We start from the raw sequence: 16,429 nt of genomic DNA, 5'->3' as shown, positions 1-16,429 counted from the left end.
CCAGGATCAAACTCAGAGAATACTTTAGATATTAGACATATTGAATAGAAAGTTTAGAATAACTCTGATTAAGATACAGAAGCCCTTAATTTGTAGCACTTAACAATAAAACATTAAAATGTAAGGTTAAAACTAATAGAACTGGAGGAGAAATAGAGGAATCCATTATTATAGTTAACATCCGTCAGTAATTTACAGATCCAGGAGGCAGAAAATGAGACCATAACCAAACAGAACAGTACCATCAATGAACAGGATTTAGTTGACATTTATAGAATATTTTACCCAACAACAGTGCAATATAAAATTTTCTCTAACTTACATGAAGCATTCACCGGGACTTACAGTACTCTGGGTCGTTACATAAACCCTAACAAATTTTAAAAGAATAAAAATCATACCAAGTATAATTTCAGATTACAATAGAATTAAACTAGAAGTTAATAACAGAAATATAGCTGGAGATTTTTAAAATATTTTGACATTAAACAACACACTTCTAAATAATACATGATTGAAAGAAGTCTCAAGAGAAATTCAAAAATTCATTGAACCAAATGAAAATACATCCTACTAAAATTTGTCATGAGCTGAAAGTAGTACTTTGAGGGAAATTTAGAGTATTGCATATATGCATTAAAAAAGAAAGATGTAAAATTAAGCTTTGCTTTAGGAAACTAGAGAAAGAAGATTAATATGAATCTGATTCAAGTAAAAAACAGATGTAATAAAAGATTAATCAAACATCATTGAAACTTACAACAGATAAACAATAGAGAAACCAAAGAAACCAAAAGCTTATCCTTTGAAAATACAGCAAAATTGGTAAACCTTTAGCCAGGCTAAACAAGAAAAAAAGATAGAGGACTCAAATTACTAATATTTGAAATGAAAGAAGGATGTCACTACTTATTCCATGAATATTAAAAGGAAAATAAATTATGAAGAACTCTGCCCACAAATTTGTTAATATAGATGAAATGGACCAATTCCTTGAGAAGCACAATCTGCTAAAACTAATACTAGGGGAAATAGATAATATGAACAGTTCTATACCGATTAAAGAAATTGAATCCACAAATTAATAACCTTCCAAACACACACACACGCACACACACACACACATACAAACACGCACCCACACACACCCTATATGGGTTCACTGGTAAATTCTAAATATTTAAGGAGGAAATTATACCAATTCTTCATAAAATCTTCTAGAAGGTACAAGCAGAGGAAACACTTCCTAACTCATTCTATGAGGTTAGCATTACCCTAACACCAAAACCATAGAAAGGCATAGGAAAACTAAAGGCCAGTATCAATCATAAATGCAGATTTAAAAAATCCTCAAAGCATATTAGCAAAATCAATCTAACAAAGTAGAAATTACTCCAGGTGTTCAAGACTAGCAAAATATTCAAAAACCAATGAATGGAATTAATCATATCAAGTTAAAGAAGAAAAATAATATGATCCAATTAATAGACTCAGAAAAAAGCAATTTCAATACACATTTATTCAAAACAAAACAAAACAAAAACAAACACCTCTGTCAATAAGAATAAAGGCAAACCTTTCCCATTAGATGAAAACATTTCTACAACAAACCTACAGCTAATACCATACTTAATAGTGTGTAACTGGATGCTTTTCCACATCAGACTGGATATTCTGATTAATGTAGTAAGCAGGGAATAAAAGAAGTAGTAGAATTGGAAAGAAAGGAATAAAAGTATCTTTGGGGTCCCCTGAGTAGTTTAATCGGTTCAGGTTATGATCTCAGAGTCCTGGGGTAGAGCTCTGTGTGGGGCTCCCTGTTCAATGTGGAGTCTACATTTTCCTCTTCCTTCTGCCCCTCCCTCAGTGGGTGCTCTCTCTCTCTCTCAAATGGATAAATTAAATCTTTAAAAAAAAAAGAATCTTTGTCCTCAGTTGTATGATTTTCTATGTAGAAAATCCCAAAGAATCAACAAAACCACCACAAAAAAAATCCAGGAACTGAGAACTTTATAGCAAGATTAGCAACAATTTAAGATAAAAATCCAATTGCCATTTTATATACTATCAATGAAAAACTGAACTTGAAGTTAAAAACATAATACTATTTATATTAATACTCCAAATGAAAAACTTAGGTATAAATTTAGCAATATATGTAAAAATATTTGTATGAATAAAACTATGAAACTCTGATGAAATAAAAAGTTCTAAGTAGAGGAAAACTTTATTTCATAAAGAGGAATGTCAGGAGTGTCAGTTATACCCAAATTGATCTACAGATTCAGTGCAATCTCAGTCGAAATCCTGGCAAGTTATTTAATGCGTATCAACAAACTGAATCTAAAGTTTCTATACAATTCCAAGTCTTTCTCTCCTAGGGAAAAACCAAGAGCAGGAATTTATTGCACACTTGCTCTACATTGGGCTGGAGCAGAGGGAAGTGTGGGAAGTGACTAAACACTAGTTCAAATTATGGCTTTTTCTCTGTAGCCCCCAGGAGACTAGTGTATTACAGGCCCCATCAGCAATTTAAGACAGTGGATATATACATAACCATCTCTTGGGTAAAAGTCAGAAAAGTCAGGGCACTATATGTGCGGTCCAACTCCTTCACTCTTGGGGAAGAAACTGGGAGCTGGGGGTTCCCTCCTGATTGTATGTGTGGCACCATGCCAGGAGTGGGTGTTATAGCAAGAGAATGTCATCTTTTCCTATTACTTTTGATGTGTCTGGATTTTCACTCAGGGTACAGGAGACTTTCAACCAGTTTCTGCATTTCTCACAGAATTGATCTACGTGTTGATGCTAAATCAGTGTATCCATGGGAGGATGGAAAGTCTGGAGTTTTCTATTCTGCCCTCCCATTCCAGATATTCTTTCTAATTCTTTGTCTTTCTCATTGATGTTCTTTCAAACATTTTCTTATCACTAGTATTCAGCAATTACATTATGCTCTTCTTTGGTGTGATATTCGTTTTGTTTATTCTTTGGGTAGGGGTTTGATGAGCTCATAGGATCATTTTTGTATGAGTTTAATCAAATTTGGAAAAACTATTGGTATTTTTTATTCAACAACTTGTTTCTGTTTTATGCTTTATTCTAGCACTCCTAATATGAGGGCACATGTATGTGACTCTTAATTTTGGAGTTGTGAGTTTGAGCCCAATGTTGGGTGCAGAGATTACTTAAATAAATAAGTAATCTTAAATCTAAAAAAAAAATTGAAAGACTTTCTGGATGAGAAAACAGACTGAGGTAATTCAACTTAAATAAATGAACAGTGCTATGCTTAGATCCAAACCTAACTGCATACAGATACTCCATAAATAAATAAATATGCATTTATTTTAAATATTACATATTTATTTGTATATGTTAAATGTATTATTTATTATATTATTTAATTTATATTGCATATAGATAGATATAAGCTATATAAGATCTAATATAGGTTATCTATATCTTATATTAGAAGCAGACATGAAATAGAATTAGGAGGTGAAGTTGGACTGTATATTTATGGCATTATAGAATGATATAGACTTTATTGTTTCTGAAAATTTCATAATTAGGTTTAGATGATCAAGGCCCCACCCTTTTGAGGAACTTGAACCCTTATAAGACACCAGAAAGCTTGATCTGTCTTCCTCTGCCATATGAGGACACAGCAAGAAGGTGACCATCTATAAGCCTAGAAGAGAACTTTCACCAGAATCCTACTGTTGCTGGTATTCTGATTTCACACTCAAAACCTCCAGAAATGTGGGAATCTATGGTATTTTGTTATGACAGCCTGAGCAGAAAGACATAGGTATAAAATAATATGGCTTCTTTATAAAGGCTTTATTAATACAGGAAAATGTTTCAAAGGGAAGAATATTGGTTATCAAAGAAAGAGGCTCAGTGACAGAGTCAAGTGCATCCTGAGTTTAAAAGTCAAGATAATGTAAGTACTCGAAAGTATTATACAAGAGGTTCTTTAGGTTTAGAAGGGATATAATATTATCAGCTGAACTCTAAGCACTGGTATAAAATACCTTTGTGTCTCTCTCCTTTCAAATAATGTAAACAAGCTAGAACAAAAATTCTCTCATTTATCTCTCCAGGTCTACTTTGTCTTAAATCTTCTGTGTCAATGTCGTAGGGCTGCTATAACAGCACAACAAACTCAGTGATTTGGAACAACAGAAATTTATTCTATCATAGCTCTTGTGGCTAGAAATATGAAAACAGGGTTTCAGGTCGGTCATGCTTTCTGAAAGTTCTAGGGAAGAATTCTGTTCCATACCCTCTCTAAGTTTCTGGTGATTACCAGCAATCTTTGGCTTTGACTACCATATCTTTCATAAAACAGTTCTCCCAAATTTTACCAGTTACTTCCTTCCGAGAAAGTTTTGAGTATTTTTTAATTTTATCTTACTTGGTCATTTGACCATTTGCTCTTTCTGGATTTTTGTTTTGTTTTGTTTGTTTTTTTACCCCATTCTTAGATCCATTACACTTTGCCACTTTTTGGATCTGTCTTCTCTTTTGCAGGCTCAATCACATCTTCCCTGTTATTAGCTCCTAAAGTTTCTTTAGGCATAACCCTATATCCATTTCTTTGCTCATTCTACATCCATCCACAATTTCCATCCATGGGCATTTCTTTACATGTTGCTGTCTCAAGTCCTTGACTCTTTTCTGAATGTCAGACACTGGTAAACAGCTTAACTTGCATCTCCTTTTGGATGTTGCCAAAACACCTCAGTATCAGCAAGTTAAGAGCTATTGAGTTTCAAACTCAAAACAGTGAAAGGCACAGAAATCATCCATTGTTCTAACCAGGAATCTTAAAAACATTCCAAATACCCTCTTCAACCACCCTACCATATTGAATTCACAACAAAGTTAAGTTGGTTGATAACCAAGATAACTCAAAACAAACCATGTCTCTCTCTCTACTATCACCAACCTGATAGTCTAATAATCTATTATATTGACTTGGCCTTTTTAATTACCTTGGAGCTTATTTATCTTTATTTGTATAGTAACTAGAGCAATTTTATTTTCACAGCTAATGTCTATTATTTTATCTGTATACTCAAAAACTTTAATAGCTTTTAATTATTCTATCACAAGTTCTACAATGTTTCTGAATAATTTTACAATCTAATTTCTGCACCTTTCTTCTGATTTTATGTCCTCCATCTATTTGGTCTTATTTCTGTCTCTTATAGACCTATGCTTCTTTCTGAAGAGCCCATTTATCTCCTATTCACCTTCTACCAGGTGTCATTTTAAGTTACTTCTTCAGGGAAGGCTCTCTCCTGACATCTAAGATTTACTCTAATAGCTGCTTTCATAGCATTAATTATCTTCCCTTCATCAAATTTTTTTATTATTTTAATTTTACATAGATTTGCATAATTCACTGATTAATGTATAACTCCCTACTAGAATGTAATCTTAAAGAAGGCAGGGAGATACTGTTTTTGTCACTAAATAGAGTACCTAGCATGGAATCAGATTGCTATTAATGCTGATTCAGTGTCACACGATGATTGAATATGAATAGAAATTTTCATATAATCTCTTTTTTTAAAGATTTTATTTATTTATTCATGAGAGACACACACACACACACGGGGAGAGAGAGAGAGAGAGAGAGAGAGAGAGAGAGAGAGGCAGAGACACAGGCAGAGGGAGAAGCAGGCTCCATGCAGGGAGCCCCACGTGGGACTTGATCCCTGGTCTCCAGGATCACACCCCGGGCCAAAGGCAGTGCTAAACTGCTGGGCCACAGGGGCTGCCCCACATAATCTCTTTGACTTCAAAAGTAGAGGTAAATTATAGGCAATGATTTTATGTTAATATAGAAAGAATGTCCTAACATATACTCTTGTTTATAAATTGAAATATGCTTCCTTAAGAGTCAAATATTTACTGAAATAGTTATTTCTTTACTTATGTTGTATCAGGATTTTATATTAGCTTTTTACTCCTGCCAACAACTATGTATGGTAGACATAAACTCAATTTATTTTTTTTAAGATTTTAGGTATTTATTCATGAGAGACACACAGAGAGAGGCAGAGACAGGTAGAGGGAGAAGCAGGCTCCCCATAGGAAGCCTGATGCAGGACTCAATCCCAGGACCCAAGGATCACATCCTAAGGTGAAGGCAGAGATTTAATCACTGTGCCACTCGGGCATCCCAAACTCAATTTTTGCAGATAATTAAAAAACATAGGCTTTTGTGATAGGCATAATTTTAGGAATGACTCCCTAAAAATGCCTTTGTATAATCTCTTCTGCTTTGAATGTGAGTGAAACCTATGATTTTGATGAGATATCAGTTCCAGGATTGTGATAAATTATATGGAGAAAGAGAGATTATCTGGATGGACCTAATTTATTACATGAGCATTTCAGGAGCAGAAAGTTTTCTCTAGCTAGTGAGTAAAATGGGAAGACAAAGAGATTTAAAGCATGAAAAAAACTTGACCTGTCCTTGCTGGCATTGATGATGGAGGGAACTACTTTAGAAGGCATGTAGTTTACCTTCTAAAGAATAGCCATGGCTGACATAAAACAAGGAAATAGAGATGTTGGACCTATGGTGTAAGGAACTGAATTCTATCAACAATGAATTTAGAAACCAATTTCTCCCTACAGCTTCTAGATAAGAGCCCAGTCTGGACAGTACCTGATTTAAGTCTTTTGAGACCCTAAGGAGAAAAACCAGTTGAGCCTGGCCAGACTTCTATCCTATAGAACTGTGAACTAATAAACAGGTGTTGGTTTAAGCTGTTAAATTTGTGGTGATTTGATATGTGGCAATAGAAAACTAATATATCTACTGAAGGAAAAGTGACTCCCCAGATATCTTTTATCTAAAATGTGGCAAATGTAGGACTAAACGCCGAAACATTTCCGATTTCAAACCTATGCTTTTGTACTCAGTTCACACTGCACTATACAAATATATTAGGGGCAAGAAAGAGGCAAAAAAAGACAAAGCAGGTGGGTCTGAAATTATAGATTCTTTCTTGAGTTATAGACAATGTAATACAGTTTCAAAAATTGTTCAGTTGACAATGAGGAGATCCAAGTTCTAATCTTGGCACCATAACTAGCTTTATTATTTTCTATACCTTAATTTTTTCTTAAGTAAAAAGAGATTCCTTCCAGTTCCAGCTCCTACTAATTATCTTGATTGTTTATCTGGTCCTCAAACAAAATAGTCTTAAAATATAGAGACTATTCTGACTTATTTTTTTTATTATCCCAAGGGTATATACATATAACTGACTATCAATGCATATGTCATCATTATAGGTGGATGGTAACTTTCCTACAGCTACTCTACTAGTTCTTCCTTAGTAACTGTGAGGTAGTGAACAGAACTTCTGAATTGTAAAAGTGATCCTTTTCCATATAGCACTGTAAACCTTGAAGCTAACTTCTGTCCAGGAACCTCATGAAAAAAAAATTAGTCCATTGGACAAAATCCATTATATCATCTACAAACTCCATAGTTAGTTACTGAACCTAGATGATATGTGATGACATTGGGAGCATTTCTTGGGATGAGATTGAATTGTGATAATTGTACTTAAAAGTATATTGTATACTTTAGTTAATGGTTCACTGCCACTGTTGGCATAATGAGGAAGATTATGGTTGAAAACATTCTTTCATTGAAAGAGCTACTTGTCTTATATCTTCAATTTTTAACATGGCTTTTCTTTCTCACTGGTACATCTTCCTGGTACACAGTCTCCTTGTATTGCTCTTTACCATTCCTTCCTGAAGTTCTCAAGAGCAGGGTCTGAATCAGTAGCAGGATAATACTTAACAAATATGTTCTATTTTTTTCACTCCACTTCCACTGACAATAACTTGGTAAAATCTATTTTTATTTATTTGAGGAGTGTATAATAATTGAATTTTCTAAGAATTTCTAGAGTCTAAAAAATAATAGCAATTTTAAAAATTACAAATACTGAAACATAAGGTAAGAGTAAATTTGAACATTTTGAAGCAGGCTGGTATTTTATTGATTATATGAATGCTAATACATGTGTTTAAATGTATTGTGACCCCAGTTTGTTGTCAAAATGATATTCAGCTTCTGTAAATGTCCTATTTGAAGTGGATAACCATATTTTCATGGTAAATGAAATCATTAAAACAAATAGTATACAGGGATTATTTTAAAAGCCTGACTACCTTTATGTCCATCAATACCATTTGCAGATCTACCAGCAAAAAATATTATAAGAGTATTCAAACTGCATGATTCAAGATGTTCAATGATTACATATGGGACTGATATAGAGATTTCTTACCTGATAAATAACATCGAATAAGTCACGTAGGCCCAGTCTGTGAACTTTCATCTTCTTTTGAAACATTAAATATCGGTTATTGCCATAGGAAGAATTTTACACTGGATGGACTCACACTATGATCCACAGTGGCAATCTCTAAATTTATCATCCTCTCCTTTGCTTGTTCTGTGTACTATTACCCAGGTCATGCTATTTACACCAGCTGTATTCTCTTGTTCAGTGAAACTAAAACATTTATCCTCCAGCTCATACACCTGATCTTGTATACCCCCCTCCCCCTAGTCTCACTGGAAACAGGCTATTTGTCATAATTTTGTCTCCTGTGCCTGTTGATTGTTTGAAAACATCAACCCATCATTATAAATCTCTCTCTTCAATCTCCTAGCAATGCAGTTAACTGAAAAGACTTCCCCAGAAGTGCTTCTTGCTTTTATAAGCTTTACTATAAAAGCAGTTTTAACTCCTTATATGCATTTTTCAAACCTCTGGGCCATTGCTGTTTACCTGTTCTATGACTCAGGAGCAACTAATAAAAATGTGTGTAAACATCTGCTTTTTGAACGATCAAGGTATAACTATCGTCACTAAAAATTATTTTTAAATATCATTCTTAAAATCTATGAAGAAATAAAAAGTTCTTAAAAATCACCCAATTATCTAATGCAAATTATTATAATAAAAATAATTTTCTCCATATACATTAGGGGTAAAGTTACAGGCATTTGTATCAGGTATTGGAATTGCTGAAATGAAGTTTTAATGGGCTTAGAGTCTGGCAAATAAATAATTAGCCTCAGTATGGCAGCTATACAGACATATAGAGATAAAAGAAGAAACTATCCACTGTAATGTAGAAGAAAGTTATCTAAAAATAATATGGCATATGAATTTAGATTCAAAGGAAAATACACCTTCACAATTGGAGAAGGTAGGAAAAGGGAATCTAAATTATTGCAGGTGAGGCATCTCCAATGAGTGTGGCGTGTTATGATTAGAGTTCCATTCTGTAAATGGTTCACAATGAGGCTAAGAAGGTACACAAGATTTATTGGGTATTTTATTTTGATAAGGATTTTTGAATAGAGAAAAGAAGAAATTATTGAAAGTTATGAAGGAAAAAACATGTAAAATGCTATTTGTGTTTTAGAAAATAAATTGATATGGTAGAGGTTAGTGTAAATCCAAAAAGGATGTTGTTAAAATAATGTCCCTTTTTATTTTGTTTTTTAAATACTGTCTTTAAATGCACTTGAGACATAGTGAAACTGAGCCAAGGCAGTCGTGAGGGAAATAGAAATGAAAATAGACCCAGGAGGTATTATTATAGAAAAATTGGATATGGGATGGAAGAATTCATGGATGACTCAGACTTCTCTAATTTGTGCTTCTGAATAGAAAAATGAAGATGAACATGAGTTATAAAAGAATTGATAGTAACTAAGGGAAATACTTTCTTGCAATTATAGTTACTTAAATATAGTGATCATATTTGTTAGAATTTATTTATAAAAATAAATATTTATAAAAAATTAAAAAATCTCAGCTGGAGATTTTTTCCAGTTTTATTGAGATATGATCTCTGATCTCTTTTTCTATGAATTTTTGTAATCTTGCTTATTTGTTTTGTTTTGTTTTGTTTTAGATTCCACATGTAAGTGGCAGATCATACAGTATTTGTCTTTGACTATTTCACTTCAGATAATACCCTTAAGGTTCATCCATGTTGTTGCAAATGGCAGGGTTTCCTACTTTTTTATCGCTGAATGATATTCTACTTCTTATAGGGACATATAATATCTAAATGCTATCTAAAAATTACTCTGTTATATATATTATGTAATAATAAATAATATATAATTGTTAATATGTATTTTGTATCTGTCCCACAAATTCTTTACCCATTCATTCACTGATGGACATGGGTTGTTGCCATGTCTTGGCTATTATAGATAATGCTGCCATGAACATGAGAATGCAGATATCTCTCTGATGTAGAATTTTTATTTCTTTTCAATATAGACCCAGAAGTAAAATTGCTGGATCGTATGATAATTCTATTTTTTTTAAAAAGCTCCATATTGTTCCCCATAATAAATTAATTTTTGATTGCTATTAATATTTGACTATATTTTTCCTTTTGAATAAAGTAATAGAAAACTATAACACTAACATTTGTTGCATACAGAAATTCTAATACTTCCCTCAAAGGTACTGCATTACTACATTAAGTTAATATACTTGATATAATGTTAAAATCAAAAGTGGTATCTCAATTTAGATTTCAAAAGTTCTTATCACTGAAATATTGGTTAACTATTGCTTTGATAAAAGAGATAGCTGATAGTAAAGCTGATGAATGTCTCTGTATTTCTATTGAGGATAACATTTGTATCATCTTTTATATACCAGCTAGAAATTCAAACTGTGAAAAGTCCTAGAAGACTAAATTGTTCCATATACCCCTGCAAGAGCCTGGCCCCAAATTGTTCTTCCTCATCCCTTGTTGCTGCTCAAATTGTCTAACCAACAGCTACTAAACTATAACCTGGAATCACTGCCTCTGCATCCTGTTCTATGACTACACATCCTCATTTTCCCTACACCTTCTGAGAATGTGAACAGTGTTCAATTCTAAGAACAACTTGAACTTTGAAGAATTTTCATCAATCTTTAATCTTCCTGCATGACACACATCTAAGAACTATTCTTTCTCATTACAACATTTTAACAAAAGGCTTGAGATAATGACTCTTTTTTCTTTTTCTTCCAGAAATCTCATTGTTGGACAAGTTTTGATTTAATTCTTCAGTACTAGTCAAAAATAAATGTGGGTAATTTATTCTTGGTAACAGTACACTAATTCTTGGTAACAGTAGCCTTTGAAAGTCTTACTGCAAGGGAATAGCAACACAGGAATTCCCTTTGTAAGATGTTCAATTTAAATATTCTGTGAAGTACAGATTAAGTTGAAGAGAAACAAATAACTGTCCCTTACATGATCTTAAATATAAATGGAGACTTGATTTCGACCTGTGTCAATAGAAATGGAAAGGATTGGCAAATTCCCTAGTGCAGCAGACTTATAAAAGGATTAGAAGTGGAATTACCTGTACAGGTTTGAGCAATGAAACTATAGATTTAAGTTATTTACAGTAAAGAATATTCAGTAAATTTCAGAAAATTTGCATAAGAAAGAAATTTAGAAAAATGAAGGACTGGTTGTTTTCTTTTTTTGGGTGGGAACAGTGGGATGCTGACAAGGAAGAAGTGAGGGAGGTGAGTTTTATTTTAAACTTGAAAGTTATAAAATCATGTGAGGATTTCAGGTAAGTTATCAAGAATGAGGATATGAGGCTTAAGAGAAGAAATGATGACAGATGAATGTTTGTGAGTTACTTGTAAAAAGAAAATGGAGTCAATCTATTCCTGAAGGGATTGGAAGGGAAGAGAAAGGAGTGACAAAGGAAAGGGTTAGGAGTGGGCAGAAATGAGATAGAGAAAGAGATTGGACTGTTATTTAAGAAGCTTCAATAAAATCAACTGTGCTTTATTATATTTAAGATGCTAGCAACTACATGACTTACCATGATTTTATGTACCATAAAATGGGAAAAGAATTCTGAGGCCAACACGTACATCTTAGAATCAAAGATATACAGTATATTTAGGACACAAAAGGGAAATTAACCAAGACACATGAATGTTTTTTAACTATAAAGAAGTGATTAAGTATTTGGGGGCACTTGGATTCTCAGTCGGTTAAGCTTCCAACTCTTGGTTTTGGCTCAGGTCATGATCTCATGGGTGGTGAGACTGGGCCCTGCGTTGAGCTCTGCACTCTACGAGGAGTCTGCTTGAAGATTTTCTCCCTCTGCCTCTCCCACCACATGCAAGCTCTCTCTCTCTCTCTCTCCCTCTGTTTCTCAAATAAATAAATATTTTTAAAAAGAAGAAGTGATTAGGTATTTTATAAGAGGACAATTTACAATTCTGAGTCCCATAATGTGTGTATCTGTGTATAGCTGGTAAGTAGAATAGCTATAATAGAAGTAATTGAAAAATTATTTGAAGTGAAAGAGACTGAAACTTTGCAGGAAAAGTCACTCTAAATACTGGCTGTTGAAAGAACCATGCAAAAAAGTTGGGAGAAAGTGTTAATCTGTATGCATTAATTTCTAAAGGAAAATAAAGTTAAATGATTATGTTAGAATAAAGGTTTAAAAGTGGGATAGGAACTCTGCTAGTCCTTTCTATTGTTTATTTGAGTCTATCTGTAGGAAAGAACAGTCACCTCTGGAAAGATTTTCAGAAAACTTGGTGTCATCAGGAGAAGACAAGCTGACTTACAACAGGTTTCAATTAGAATTAGTAAGGGAAAGAAGGGTCTACAGAAAAGCTTAAGTATGGAGGAAAGATGGTTCTCCTGAGGAGGAAACAGATTTACTTGCTCAGAAATGGCTTAAACCCTGGTATCACCACAAGACATTTTCTGGGAATTATCTCTCCTACTTGATATTATTTAGAAAGCATTTTGACAAGTGATTCATTACTGGGTATCAAGCATGAACCTCTGATGCTACTCAACAGCAACAACAACAGAAATGTTACAACTTTAAAGTACATTGTTTACATGGTACATTTATCCTTATTCATTTCTCACATTACTGCATTAGTGCTGGATTACTAAGATACTATTTTGGGGAAAAAATAGAAATAATCATTACAATATGTACAAAACTACTGTACTCTTATCTGTGTTCTCATGATACACGGAGACCAGAGGCACCAGTATAATCAGCAATGACCTTGTTAGAAAACTTCAGTTTAATAAAAAAAAGAAAGAAAGAAAATAACGACATGCCCAATCATCCTTTTGTGTTTATCTTCCTTGACATTTTACTGTCCCAGAACAGGAAAATTTGTACCAGCACTAGGTAAATAATGTGCTCCTCACAAATTTGTTAATCTTCATGAAGGTTAGCTCAGTGTTAATTATAAACCAAAAAGTATCAGCATTAATGCCCTGTATGTTAGTATGATAGTAATAATTACAAATTTTAATAATGCTTGGTGCCAGAAATTGTTAAACATTGACTTACTGAAAGTTGCTTCACCGATTCCTTGGGTTTTTGGAGAAATTGTGGGTTTGTTTTGCTGTTTTAGCCTGTTCTTTAATTCCTAGAAGTTTAATTGAGAGCTTTGGAAGTATTATGATTGGGTTTAGGAGGTTAATCTTAATCACTTTAAGAAAGTGACAGTGATATGCTGGCAAACGTTTAATAACTTAGCTTCTCTGAGGGAAAAAAATCAAACTCCTGATTCATAGTTTTTATTGCTTTATGTTCATTTTTTTCTGATTTCTGAGATGTACATATGACCACCATGGCTGATTTTAGGTACCAAAAATGTAATGTCAACTGGTTTACAAAACTGAAAATTTTGTAATTGGCTCATGTGAGTGAGCTAGAACTAGCATATTCATTTCATGTTGATGTATTAAAACAATATTGTTTAGTATAAAGAATGAAAGACCTAAGTATTGGTCTTATCTTTACCTTCCACTAATTTGTCTGATCTGATGAGCAGGAACTATATTATTTCCTTCTGCTTCTTCATATCTACCACATTTTCTGCTTGCTGAAAGATATACACAAGAAAGATAGTAGGAAGATAGATGGGAAGTTAGCTATTACTATTCATTTACATTTGGTGCAAAAATAAATTTAAAAAGTTTTTAAGTAAGTAATTTGACTTGAATGTTAACAGAGCAATAGGATAATGAAGATTATCTTTAAAGTTTATTTCACATCAACATATTCATTTTAATTACAATTATTGGAATGTTCAGGAAGGTAAAATTAAATAAGTGGCTCATAGAATTTGTAAATATGAATGAACACATGGCAAAATTTTATTCTTCCCTTCATGACATTAGTCTGTGGATGAATTATTTTCTCTTTCCATAGTCTACATCATGCATTGTTAATGAGGGTGGAAGATCTTACTCTTATGCATAAGGCATACTTACATAAAACATATATCTCTGGCATTAAAATTTCACAGTGTGGATGATTAGAGGAAAAAATAAAGTCCCAAAATATCCCTAGGTTTCTTGTTTTTTGTTTTTTAAGTTGAAGAATACTGGTTTATATCAATGCTGTCTAATAGAACATTCTGTAATGATGGGTATGGTCTGTTCTGTGCTGTACGTGACAGTAGTCATGAGGTACATGTAGCTATTGAGCAGTTGAAATGTGCCTTATGTGACTGAAGAATTGGATTTTAACTTAATTTACTTTTAATCAAATTTAAATAACTACATGTACCTTTTACAGTATTGGACAGCACAGTTCTATAGTTTGCTGAAAAACCTGATTTAAAGACACGTGTGCATGTCAATTATGAAAAACAAATCATTTTAGCAATTATCTCCCGGTTGCTTGCTACCAACTAGATTTTTTTCCTTATGTGAAAATATTTATTACCAACTGTTTTATAATTCTATATCCTATGGAGTTGCTCTCAGTTCTCAAACTACAATAGGTTCCTATCTAATCACAGATTTGAGGGCTATGCATTAGGGAAGTCTCTCTCATTTTCTCTTGGAAATTGAAAATATTCTGGATATGAAGGAATCCAAAATGACTTCCTCCCATCAAGTGATCACCACCCAGGAACCAACCCACTAATTCAAATGTAGAGAAGGAGAAATTCTCAAGTCCACCTTTTATTTCTTTTCATAATCCTCACTTAGAATTGCAAAACACTCTGAAATCAAAGACTGTAAATTACATTTTTATTATTTTAATTTGTAAAAGGTTATCTTACTGCACATATTCTAAGATGGGAAACTAAAAATCTTTTCTTATCCAATTACTACATAATAATGTTTAAGTCTATCCTACAGTAATACAAATAAGCATGACCACTATTTAGCACCTTGCTAATTAATTCTGTAGCAACAATACGTATAGTAAATATTATGACAGGTTTACAGATACGATCTAGCAAAATTAAGGTCATATATACTAGTGAATAACAGAAGCAGGATTCTGAGTCAGGTCTACTGGATACCATATTTATGTTCATAATCACTACTATGTAATGTTACTCATCATGAAAGTAAAAGTAAAATATACTACTTAGAGTGATCTCAATATGTGATCATATGTCTATATGTATATGCGAATATAAAAAGAACTGATCTAAAATCTAGTCTAAAATCCTAAAAAATTATAAATCCAATTCTCTAAAAGAAAACAGTGTTTTGGGGCATCTGGGTGACTCATTGGTCAAGCATCTGTCTTCGGTTCAGGTCCTGATCTCTGGTGCTGGGATCTAGCCCATGTCATCTAGCTCCCTGCTCGGTAGGGTTTCTGCTTATCCCTCTCCTCTGCCCCTTCCCCCACTTGTGCTCTCTCTCTTTCTTTCTCTCTCTCAAGTAAATTTAAAAAATCTTTTAAAAAATGAAAAAAGACAAAAAGAAAAATTAGTGTCTTATCATAACTAATTTTTAAATGATAATTTTTTTCACTGTTAATTTTTTACTATAAATGAATATTGCTTTAAATGGTACAATGTACTATAACCACAGTGAACAAAATTTAAAAGAACAAGTAAGGTAATTTTTGCTGTTTTTGTCATACTGAAATTAAAATTTAAAACAAATCATCATATAACTGATTGGGTCTACAAAAGAAATATAAGTGAGGTCGCTAATTATTTAATGAATAATGAAATTTATGTATCCAATCTAACTTTTCAAAATGAAATAATGGGTTTTCATTGTATTTATAGTGAACTACTCAAGCAAAAATTAATTCAATATGATTGCATTGGATCAATGCAGCAGAAATAAGAGCAGATCCAGAAAGCATAGCAAAATGTTTTTAATTACAAGATGTTAATCATCAAGAATAATGACAGAATTTTTGTTATGAATAGAATATATAATTGGTAAGATCTAGAGAAGGTAAAATTAACTCTGGTACCTTAAATTATATATGTGTCATAGATTTTTCTTCATTCTTCTAAGTACAGATTACAATTTACCATGGAGCTGTAGCTCCTCCTAGTTGCTTAGGTTTTAT

At 32.9% G+C, this 16,429-nt stretch overlaps 1 protein-coding gene and 1 long non-coding RNA gene across 2 annotated transcripts in view; one reads left to right on the top strand and one right to left on the bottom strand.

Moving 5' to 3' along the window:
• Nucleotides 1–16,429, top strand: part of EYS (eyes shut homolog) — a 1,532,152-nt gene that overhangs the window by 555,045 nt on the left and 960,678 nt on the right. The gene's annotated exons all lie outside the window — the stretch shown is intronic.
• LOC111098301 overlaps nucleotides 1–16,429 on the bottom strand; it is a 145,879-nt gene that overhangs the window by 127,102 nt on the left and 2,348 nt on the right. The window contains exon 2 of the long non-coding RNA XR_005367892.1: nucleotides 13,895–13,976. This is a non-coding gene — a long non-coding RNA (uncharacterized LOC111098301). The remainder of the gene's footprint in view (nucleotides 1–13,894; nucleotides 13,977–16,429) is intronic.

The sequence above is a fragment of the Canis lupus genome, chromosome 12 (genome assembly GCF_011100685.1).
Source record: "Canis lupus familiaris isolate Mischka breed German Shepherd chromosome 12, alternate assembly UU_Cfam_GSD_1.0, whole genome shotgun sequence".
NCBI lineage: Eukaryota > Metazoa > Chordata > Mammalia > Carnivora > Canidae > Canis > Canis lupus.
Note: the sequence above shows the minus strand (reverse complement) of the source record. Positions and strands in the feature narration are given on the sequence as shown.